The sequence below is a fragment of the Pelodiscus sinensis genome, chromosome 27, assembly GCF_052426305.1.
Source record: "Pelodiscus sinensis isolate ZL-2025 chromosome 27, ASM5242630v1, whole genome shotgun sequence".
Lineage (NCBI taxonomy): Eukaryota > Metazoa > Chordata > Testudines > Trionychidae > Pelodiscus > Pelodiscus sinensis.
The window spans coordinates 19398231-19409939 of NC_143078.1; positions in this window are offsets into that span (position 1 = coordinate 19398231).

The following is an 11709-nucleotide window of genomic DNA, read 5'->3' on the forward strand; positions in this document are numbered from 1 at the left end:
GGAGCTAGTTACCCGGATTTGAAGCGCATTTGCAGGCAAAAGGAAAGCTTCTGTCGAAAACGTTTGCAACTGCGGGGTTTGCAGCTCTTATGACAACTTTCTCGTTCATTTCAGTGTGAAAAGCTGGTTACAGTGCTTGAATGCACATTCGTTGAGATAGCAAATCTGTTGTAGTACTGGGATCTCAGCTAACGGGAGCCAATACATCTTTGGCTTTAAAACACTGTAACTACAAACCTCTTACAGAGGAATGGCGAGAGAAGTGTATAGATCTAGTTACTGGGTTTTTCAAGCCCATTCGAAGGCAAAAAGGAAAGCTTTTACCGAAAATAACTCGAAAAGAGGGTTTGCAGCTTGTCTGACAATTTTTTTCTTTCATTTCAGTGTAACAAGGTGGTTACAGTGCTTGAATGCACTTTCGTGGAGATAGCAAATCGTTCGCTGACGTGGGATCCCAATTAATGAGAGCCTTGGCTTCAAACGCTGTAACGCTAAACCTACTGGAGGGGAATGGTGAGATAAGTGTATGGAAGTTGTGTCTGGGTTTTTTAACCCATTCGAGGTAAAAAACGAAAGCTCCTGTCGAAAACGTCTCCAACTGAGCGGTTTGCAGCTCTTCTGACAACTTTCTCGTTCATTTCAGTGTAAAAAGGTGGTTGCAGCGCTTGAATGCACATTCGTGGAGATAGCAAATCTTTTGCAGAACTGGGATCTCAGTTAACGGGAGCCAATACATCTTTGGCTTCAAAACACTGTACCTACAAACCTGCTGCAGAGGAATGGTGAGATAAGTGTATGGAGCTAGTTACCGGGCTTTGAAGCCAATTCGAAGGCAGAAAGGAAAACTCCAGTCGAAAACGTCTCCAACTGCGGTGTTTGCAGCTCTTCAGACAACTATCTCGTTAATTTTAGTGTAAAAAGGTGGTTACAGTGCTTGAATGCACATTTGTGGAGATAGCAAATCTTTTGTTGATCTGGGAGCTTAGTTAAAAAGATCCAATACATCTTTGGCTTAATACGCTGTAACTACAAACCTACTAGAGGGCAATGGTGAGCAAATTGTTTGGAGCTAGCTACTGGGTTTTTCAAGCCCATTCGAGGGCAAAAAGGAAAGCTCCTGTCGAAAACGTCTCCAACTGAGCGGTTTGCAGCTCTTCTGACAACTTTCTCGTTCATTTCCGTGTAAAAAGGTGGTTACAGAGCTTGAATGCACATTGAATGCAAATCCTTTGCCGAACTGGGAGCTCAATTAAAAAGATCCAATACATCTTTGGCTTAATATGCTGTAACTACAAACCTACTAGAGGGGAATGGTGAGATAAGTGTATGGAAGTTGTGTCTGGGTTTTTTAACCCATTCGAGGTGAAAAACGAAAGCTCCTGTCGAAAACGTCTCCAACTGCGGGGTTTGCAGCTCGTCTGACAACTTTCTCGATCATTTCAGTGTGAAAAGCTGGTTACAGTGCTTGAATGCACATTCGTGCAGATAGCAAATCTTTTGCAGTACTGGGATCTCAGTTAACGGGAGCCAATACATCTTTGGCTGTAAAACACTGTAACTACAAACCTGCTGCAGAGGAATGGTGAGATAAGTGTATGGAGCTAGTTACCCGGCTTTGAAGCGCATTTGCAGGCAAAAGGAAAGCTTCTGTCGAAAACGTTTGCAACTGCGGGGTTGGCAGCTCTTATGACAACTTTCTCGTTCATTTCAGTGTGAAAAGCTGGTTACAGTGCTTGAATGCACATTCGTGGAGATAGCAAAGCTGTTGTAGTACTGGGATCTCAGTTAACGGGAGCCAATACATCTTTGGCTTTCAAACACTGTAACTACAAACCTGCTGCAGAGGAATGGTGAGATAAGTGTATGGAGCTAGTTACCCGGTTTTGAAGCGCATTTGCAGGCAAAAGGAAAGCTTCTCTCGAAAAAGTTTGCAACTGCGGGGTTTGCAGCTCTTATGACAACTTTCTCGTTCATTTCAGTGTGAAAAACTTGTTACAGAGCTTGAATGCACATTCGTGGAGATAGCAAATCTTTTGCCGAACTGGGATCCCAATTAATGAGAGCCTTGGCTTCAAACGCTGCAACTCTAAACCTACTGGAGGGGAATGGTGAGATAAGTGTTTGGAGCTAGTGTCTGGGTTTTTAAACCCATTCGAGGTGAAAAACGAAAGCTCCTGTCGAAAACGTCTCCAACTGAGCGGTTTGCAGCTCTTCTGACAACTTTCTCGTTCATTTCAGTGTAAAAAGGTGGTTACAGAGCTTGAATGCACATTGAATGCAAATCCTTTGCCGAACTGGGAGCTCAATTAAAAAGATCCAATACATCTTTGGCTTAATACGCTGTAACTACAAACCTACTAGAGGGGAATGGTGAGATAAGTGTATGGAAGTTGTGTCTGGGTTTTTTAACCCATTCGAGGTGAAAAACGAAAGCTCCTGTCGAAAACGTCTCCAACTGCGGGGTTTGCAGCTCGTCTGACAACTTTCTCGATCATTTCAGTGTGAAAAGCTGGTTACAGTGCTTGAATGCACATTCGTGCAGATAGCAAATCTTTTGCAGTACTGGGATCTCAGTTAACGGGAGCCAATACATCTTTGGCTGTAAAACACTGTAACTACAAACCTGCTGCAGAGGAATGGTGAGATAAGTGTATGGAGCTAGTTACCCGGCTTTGAAGCGCATTTGCAGGCAAAAGGAAAGCTTCTGTCGAAAACGTTTGCAACTACGGGGTTTGCAGCTCTTATGACAACTTTCTCGTTCATTTCAGTGTGAAAAGCTGGTTACAGTGCTTGAATGCACATTCGTTGAGATAGCAAGTCTGTTGTAGTACTGGGATCTCAGTTAACGGGAGCCAATACATCTTTGGCTTTAAAACACTGTAACTACAAACCTGCTGCAGAGGAATGGTGAGATAAGTGTATGGAGCTAGTTACCCGGCTTTGAAGCGCATTTGCAGGCAAAAGGAAAGCTTCTGTCGAAAACGTTTGCAACTGCGGGGTTTGCAGCTCTTATGACAACTTTCTCGTTCATTTCAGTGTGAAAAACTGGTTACAGTACTTGAATGCACATTCGTGGAGATAGCAAATCTTTTGCAGAACTGGGATCTCAGTTAACGGGAGCCAATACATCTTTGGCTGTAAAACACTGTAACTACAAACCTGCTGCAGAGGAATGGTGAGATAAGTGTATGGAGCTAGTTACCCGGCTTTGAAGCCCATTTGCAGGCAAAAAGTAAAGCCTCTGTCGAAAACGTTTGTAACTGCGGGGTTTGCAGCTCTTCTGACAACTTTCTCGTTCATTTCACTGTAAGAAGGTAGTTCCACAGTGCTTGAATGCACATTCGTGGAGATAGCAAATCTTTTGCAGATCTTGGATCTCAGTTAACGGGAGCCAATACATCTTTGGCTTAAAACGCTGTAACTACAAACCTACTGGAGGGGAATGGTTAGATCAGCGTTTGGAGCTAGTTACTGGGTTTTTCAAGCCCATTCGAGATACAAAAGGAAAGGTACTGCCGAAAACTTCTCCAATTGCGGGTTTTGCAGCTCTTCTGACAACTTTCTCGTTCATTTCAGTGTGAAAAGCTGGTTACAGTGCTTGAATGCACATTCGTGGAGATAGCAAATCTTTTGCAGAACTGGGATCTCAGTTAACGGAAGCCAATACATCTTTGGCTTCAAAACACTGTAACTACAAACCTGATGCAGAGGAATGGTGAGATAAGTGTATGGAGCTAATTACCCGGCTTTGAAGCGCACTTGCAGGCAAAAGGAAAGCTTCTGTCGAAAAAGTTTGCAACTGCGGGGATTGCAGCTCTTATGACAACTTTCTCGTTCATTTCAGTGTGAAAAGTTGGTTACAGTGCTTGAATGCACATTCGTTGAGATAGCAAAGCTGTTGTAGTACTGGGATCTCAGTTAACGGGAGCCAATACATCTTTGGCTTTCAAACACTGTAACTACAAACCTGCTGCAGAGGAATGGTGAGATAAGTGTATGGCTCTAGTTACCCGGCTTTGAAGCGCATTTGCAGGCAAAAGGAAAGCTTCTGTCGAAAAAGTTTGCAACTGCGGGGTTTGCAGCTCTTATGACAACTTTCTCGTTCATTTCAGTGTGAAAAACTGGTTACAGAGCTTGAATGCACATTCGTGGAGATAGCAAATCTTTTGCCGAACTGGGATCTCAGTTAACGGGAGCCAATACAGCTTTGGCTTTAAAACACTGTAACTACAAACCTCTTACAGAGGAATGGCGAGAGAAGTTTATAGATCTAGTTACTGGGTTTTTCAAGCCCATTCGAAGGCAAAAAGGAAAGCTTTTACTGAAAATAACTCCAAAAGAGGGGTTTGCAGCTCGTCTGACAATTTTTTTCTTTCATTTCAGTGTAACAAGGTGGTTACAGTGCTTGAATGCACTTTCGTGGAGATAGCAAATTGTTCGCTGACCTGGGATCCCAATTAATGAGAGCCGTGGCTTCAAACGCTGTAACTCTAAACCTACTGGAGGGGAATGGTGAGATAAGTGTTTGCAGCTAGTGTCTGGGTTTTTAAACCCATTCGAGGTGAAAAACGAAAGCTCCTGTCGAAAACGTCTCCAACTGAGCGGTTTGCAGCTCTTCTGACAACTTTCTCATTCATTTCAGTGTAAAAAGGTGGTTACAGAGCTTGAATGCACATTGAATGCAAATCCTTTGCCGAACTGGGAGCTCAATTAAAAAGATCCAATACATCTTTGGCTTAATACGCTGTAACTACAAACCTACTAGAGGGGAATGGTGAGATAAGTGTATGGAAGTTGTGTCTGGGTTTTTTAACCCATTCGAGGTGAAAAACGAAAGCTCCTGTCGAAAACGTCTCCAACTGCGGGGTTTGCAGCTCGTCTGACAACTTTCTCGATCATTTCAGTGTGAAAAGCTGGTTACAGTGCTTGAATGCACATTCGTGGAGATAGCAAATCTTTTGCAGTACTGGGATCTCAGTTAACGGGAGCCAATACATCTTTGGCTTTAAAACACTGTAACTACAAACCTGCTGCAGAGGAATGGTGAGATAAGTGTATGGAGCTAGTTACCCGGCTTTGAAGCGCATTTGCAGGCAAAAGGAAAGCTTCTGTCGAAAACGTTTGCAACTGCGGGGTTTGCAGCTCTTATGACAACTTTCTCGTTCATTTCAGTGTGAAAAGCTGGTTACAGTGCTTGAATGCACATTCGTGGAGATAGCAAATCTTTTGCAGAACTGGGATCTCAGTTAACGGGAGCCAATACATCTTTGGCTGTAAAACACTGTAACTACAAACCTGCTGCAGAGGAATGGTGAGATAAGTGTATGGAGCTAGTTACCCGGCTTTGAAGCCCATTTGCAGGCAAAAAGTAAAGCCTCTGTCGAAAACGTTTGTAACTGCGGGGTTTGCAGCTCTTCTGACAACTTTCTCGTTCATTTCACTGTAAGAAGGTAGTTCCACAGTGCTTGAATGCACATTCGTGGAGATAGCAAATCTTTTGCAGATCTTGGATCTCAGTTAACGGGAGCCAATACATCTTTGGCTTAAAACGCTGTAACTACAAACCTACTGGAGGGGAATGGTTAGATCAGCGTTTGGAGCTAGTTACTGGGTTTTTCAAGCCCATTCGAGATACAAAAGGAAAGGTACTGCCGAAAACTTCTCCAATTGCGGGTTTTGCAGCTCTTCTGACAACTTTCTCGTTCATTTCAGTGTGAAAAGCTGGTTACAGTGCTTGAATGCACATTCGTTGAGATAGCAAATCTGTTGTAGTACTGGGATCTCAGCTAACGGGAGCCAATACATCTTTGGCTTTAAAACACTGTAACTACAAACCTGCTGCAGAGGAATGGTGATATAAGTGTATGGAGCTAGATACCCGGCTTTGAAGCTCATTTGCAGGCAAAAGGAAAGCTTCTGTCGAAAACGTTTGCAACTGCGGGGTTTGCAGCTCTTATGACAACTTTCTCCTTCATTTCAGTGTGAAAAACTGGTTACAGTGCTTGAATGCACATTCGTGGAGATAGCAAATCTTTTGCAGAACTGGGATCTCAGTTAACGGGAGCCAATACATCTTTGGCTTCAAAACACTGTAACTACAAACCTGATGCAGAGGAATGGTGAGATAAGTGTATGGAGCTAGTTACCCGGCTTTGAAGCGCATTTGCAGGCAAAAGGAAAGCTTCTGTCGAAAACGTTTGCAACTGCGGGGATTGCAGCTCTTATGACAACTTTCTCGTTCATTTCAGTGTGAAAAGCTGGTTACAGTGCTTGAATGCACATTCGTTGAGATAGCAAAGCTGTTGTAGTACTGGGATCTCAGTTAACGGGAGCCAATACATCTTTGGCTTTCAAACACTGTAACTACAAACCTGCTGCAGAGGAATGGTGAGATAAGTGTATGGAGCTAGTTACCCGGCTTTGAAGCGCATTTGCAGGCAAAAGGAAAGCTTCTGTCGAAAAAGTTTGCAACTGCGGGGTTTGCAGCTCTTATGACAACTTTCTCGTTCATTTCAGTGTGAAAAACTTGTTACAGAGCTTGAATGCACATTCGTGGAGATAGCAAATCTTTTGCCGAACTGGGATCCCAATTAATGAGAGCCTTGGCTTCAAACGCTGTAACTCTAAACCTACTGGAGGGGAATGGTGAGATAAGTGTTTGGAGCTAGTGTCTGGGTTTTTAAACCCATTCGAGGTGAAAAACGAAAGCTCCTGTCGAAAACGTCTCCAACTGAGCGGTTTGCAGCTCTTCTGACAACTTTCTCGTTCATTTCAGTGTAAAAAGGTGGTTACAGAGCTTGAATGCACATTGAATGCAAATCCTTTGCCGAACTGGGAGCTCAATTAAAAAGATCCAATACATCTTTGGCTTAATACGCTGTAACTACAAACCTACTAGAGGGGAATGGTGAGATAAGTGTATGGAAGTTGTGTCTGGGTTTTTTAACCCATTCGAGGTGAAAAACGAAAGCTCCTGTCGAAAACGTCTCCAACTGCGGGGTTTGCAGCTCGTCTGACAACTTTCTCGATCATTTCAGTGTGAAAAGCTGGTTACAGTGCTTGAATGCACATTCGTGCAGATAGCAAATCTTTTGCAGTACTGGGATCTCAGTTAACGGGAGCCAATACATCTTTGGCTGTAAAACACTGTAACTACAAACCTGCTGCAGAGGAATGGTGAGATAAGTGTATGGAGCTAGTTACCCGGCTTTGAAGCGCATTTGCAGGCAAAAGGAAAGCTTCTGTCGAAAACGTTTGCAACTGCGGGGTTGGCAGCTCTTATGACAACTTTCTCGTTCATTTCAGTGTGAAAAGCTGGTTACAGTGCTTGAATGCACATTCGTTGAGATAGCAAATCTGTTGTAGTACTGGGATCTCAGTTAACGGGAGCCAATACATCTTTGGCTTTAAAACACTGTAACTACAAACCTGCTGCAGAGGAATGGTGAGATAAGTGTATGGAGCTAGTTACCCGGTTTTGAAGCGCATTTGCAGGCAAAAGGAAAGCTTCTCTCGAAAAAGTTTGCAACTGCGGGGTTTGCAGCTCTTCTGACAACTTTCTCGTTCATTTCAGTGTGAAAAACTTGTTACAGTGCTTGAATGCACATTCGTGGAGATAGCAAATCTTTTGCCGAACTGGGATCCCAATTAATGAGAGCCTTGGCTTCAAACGCTGTAACTCTAAACCTACTGGAGGGGAATGGTGAGATAAGTGTTTGGAGCTAGTGTCTGGGTTTTTAAACCCATTCGAGGTGAAAAACGAAAGCTCCTGTCGAAAACGTCTCCAACTGAGCGGTTTGCAGCTCTTCTGACAACTTTCTCGTTCATTTCAGTGTAAAAAGGTGGTTACAGAGCTTGAATGCACATTGAATGCAAATCCTTTGCCGAACTGGGAGCTCAATTAAAAAGATCCAATACATCTTTGGCTTAATACGCTGTAACTACAAACCTACTAGAGGGGAATGGTGAGATAAGTGTATGGAAGTTGTGTCTGGGTTTTTTAACCCATTCGAGGTGAAAAACGAAAGCTCCTGTCGAAAACGTCTCCAACTGCGGGGTTTGCAGCTCGTCTGACAACTTTCTCGATCATTTCAGTGTGAAAAGCTGGTTACAGTGCTTGAATGCACATTCGTGGAGATAGCAAATCTTTTGCAGTACTGGGATCTCAGTTAACGGGAGCCAATACATCTTTGGCTGTAAAACACTGTAACTACAAACCTGCTGCAGAGGAATGGTGAGATAAGTGTATGGAGCTAGTTACCCGGCTTTGAAGCGCATTTGCAGGCAAAAGGAAAGCTTCTGTCGAAAACGTTTGCAACTACGGGGTTTGCAGCTCTTATGACAACTTTCTCGTTCATTTCAGTGTGAAAAGCTGGTTACAGTGCTTGAATGCACATTCGTGGAGATAGCAAATCTGTTGTAGTACTGGGATCTCAGTTAACGGGAGCCAATACATCTTTGGCTTTAAAACACTGTAACTACAAACCTGCTGCAGAGGAATGGTGAGATAAGTGTATGGAGCTAGTTACCCGGCTTTGAAGCGCATTTGCAGGCAAAAGGAAAGCTTCTGTCGAAAACGTTTGCAACTGCGGGGTTTGCAGCTCTTATGACAACTTTCTCGTTCATTTCAGTGTGAAAAACTGGTTACAGTACTTGAATGCACATTCGTGGAGATAGCAAATCTTTTGCAGAACTGGGATCTCAGTTAACGGGAGCCAATACATCTTTGGCTGTAAAACACTGTAACTACAAACCTGCTGCAGAGGAATGGTGAGATAAGTGTATGGAGCTAGTTACCCGGCTTTGAAGCCCATTTGCAGGCAAAAAGTAAAGCCTCTGTCGAAAACGTTTGTAACTGCGGGGTTTGCAGCTCTTCTGACAACTTTCTCGTTCATTTCACTGTAAGAAGGTAGTTCCACAGTGCTTGAATGCACATTCGTGGAGATAGCAAATCTTTTGCAGATCTTGGATCTCAGTTAACGGGAGCCAATACATCTTTGGCTTAAAACGCTGTAACTACAAACCTACTGGAGGGGAATGGTTAGATCAGCGTTTGGAGCTAGTTACTGGGTTTTTCAAGCCCATTCGAGATACAAAAGGAAAGGTACTGCCGAAAACTTCTCCAATTGCGGGTTTTGCAGCTCTTCTGACAACTTTCTCGTTCATTTCAGTGTGAAAAGTTGGTTACAGTGCTTGAATGCACATTCGTTGAGATAGCAAAGCTGTTGTAGTACTGGGATCTCAGTTAACGGGAGCCAATACATCTTTGGCTTTCAAACACTGTAACTACAAACCTGCTGCAGAGGAATGGTGAGATAAGTGTATGGCTCTAGTTACCCGGCTTTGAAGCGCATTTGCAGGCAAAAGGAAAGCTTCTGTCGAAAAAGTTTGCAACTGCGGGGTTTGCAGCTCTTATGACAACTTTCTCGTTCATTTCAGTGTGAAAAACTGGTTACAGAGCTTGAATGCACATTCGTGGAGATAGCAAATCTTTTGCCGAACTGGGATCTCAGTTAACGGGAGCCAATACAGCTTTGGCTTTAAAACACTGTAACTACAAACCTCTTACAGAGGAATGGCGAGAGAAGTTTATAGATCTAGTTACTGGGTTTTTCAAGCCCATTCGAAGGCAAAAAGGAAAGCTTTTACTGAAAATAACTCCAAAAGAGGGGTTTGCAGCTCGTCTGACAATTTTTTTCTTTCATTTCAGTGTAACAAGGTGGTTACAGTGCTTGAATGCACTTTCGTGGAGATAGCAAATTGTTCGCTGACCTGGGATCCCAATTAATGAGAGCCGTGGCTTCAAACGCTGTAACTCTAAACCTACTGGAGGGGAATGGTGAGATAAGTGTTTGCAGCTAGTGTCTGGGTTTTTAAACCCATTCGAGGTGAAAAACGAAAGCTCCTGTCGAAAACGTCTCCAACTGAGCGGTTTGCAGCTCTTCTGACAACTTTCTCATTCATTTCAGTGTAAAAAGGTGGTTACAGAGCTTGAATGCACATTGAATGCAAATCCTTTGCCGAACTGGGAGCTCAATTAAAAAGATCCAATACATCTTTGGCTTAATACGCTGTAACTACAAACCTACTAGAGGGGAATGGTGAGATAAGTGTATGGAAGTTGTGTCTGGGTTTTTTAACCCATTCGAGGTGAAAAACGAAAGCTCCTGTCGAAAACGTCTCCAACTGCGGGGTTTGCAGCTCGTCTGACAACTTTCTCGATCATTTCAGTGTGAAAAGCTGGTTACAGTGCTTGAATGCACATTCGTGGAGATAGCAAATCTTTTGCAGTACTGGGATCTCAGTTAACGGGAGCCAATACATCTTTGGCTTTAAAACACTGTAACTACAAACCTGCTGCAGAGGAATGGTGAGATAAGTGTATGGAGCTAGTTACCCGGCTTTGAAGCGCATTTGCAGGCAAAAGGAAAGCTTCTGTCGAAAACGTTTGCAACTGCGGGGTTTGCAGCTCTTATGACAACTTTCTCGTTCATTTCAGTGTGAAAAGCTGGTTACAGTGCTTGAATGCACATTCGTGGAGATAGCAAATCTTTTGCAGAACTGGGATCTCAGTTAACGGGAGCCAATACATCTTTGGCTGTAAAACACTGTAACTACAAACCTGCTGCAGAGGAATGGTGAGATAAGTGTATGGAGCTAGTTACCCGGCTTTGAAGCCCATTTGCAGGCAAAAAGTAAAGCCTCTGTCGAAAACGTTTGTAACTGCGGGGTTTGCAGCTCTTCTGACAACTTTCTCGTTCATTTCACTGTAAGAAGGTAGTTCCACAGTGCTTGAATGCACATTCGTGGAGATAGCAAATCTTTTGCAGATCTTGGATCTCAGTTAACGGGAGCCAATACATCTTTGGCTTAAAACGCTGTAACTACAAACCTACTGGAGGGGAATGGTTAGATCAGCGTTTGGAGCTAGTTACTGGGTTTTTCAAGCCCATTCGAGATACAAAAGGAAAGGTACTGCCGAAAACTTCTCCAATTGCGGGTTTTGCAGCTCTTCTGACAACTTTCTCGTTCATTTCAGTGTGAAAAGCTGGTTACAGTGCTTGAATGCACATTCGTTGAGATAGCAAATCTGTTGTAGTACTGGGATCTCAGCTAACGGGAGCCAATACATCTTTGGCTTTAAAACACTGTAACTACAAACCTGCTGCAGAGGAATGGTGATATAAGTGTATGGAGCTAGATACCCGGCTTTGAAGCTCATTTGCAGGCAAAAGGAAAGCTTCTGTCGAAAACGTTTGCAACTGCGGGGTTTGCAGCTCTTATGACAACTTTCTCCTTCATTTCAGTGTGAAAAACTGGTTACAGTGCTTGAATGCACATTCGTGGAGATAGCAAATCTTTTGCAGAACTGGGATCTCAGTTAACGGGAGCCAATACATCTTTGGCTTCAAAACACTGTAACTACAAACCTGATGCAGAGGAATGGTGAGATAAGTGTATGGAGCTAGTTACCCGGCTTTGAAGCGCATTTGCAGGCAAAAGGAAAGCTTCTGTCGAAAACGTTTGCAACTGCGGGGTTGGCAGCTCTTATGACAACTTTCTCGTTCATTTCAGTGTGAAAAGCTGGTTACAGTGCTTGAATGCACATTCGTTGAGATAGCAAATCTGTTGTAGTACTGGGATCTCAGTTAACGGGAGCCAATACATCTTTGGCTTTCAAACACTGTAACTACAAACCTGCTGCAGAGG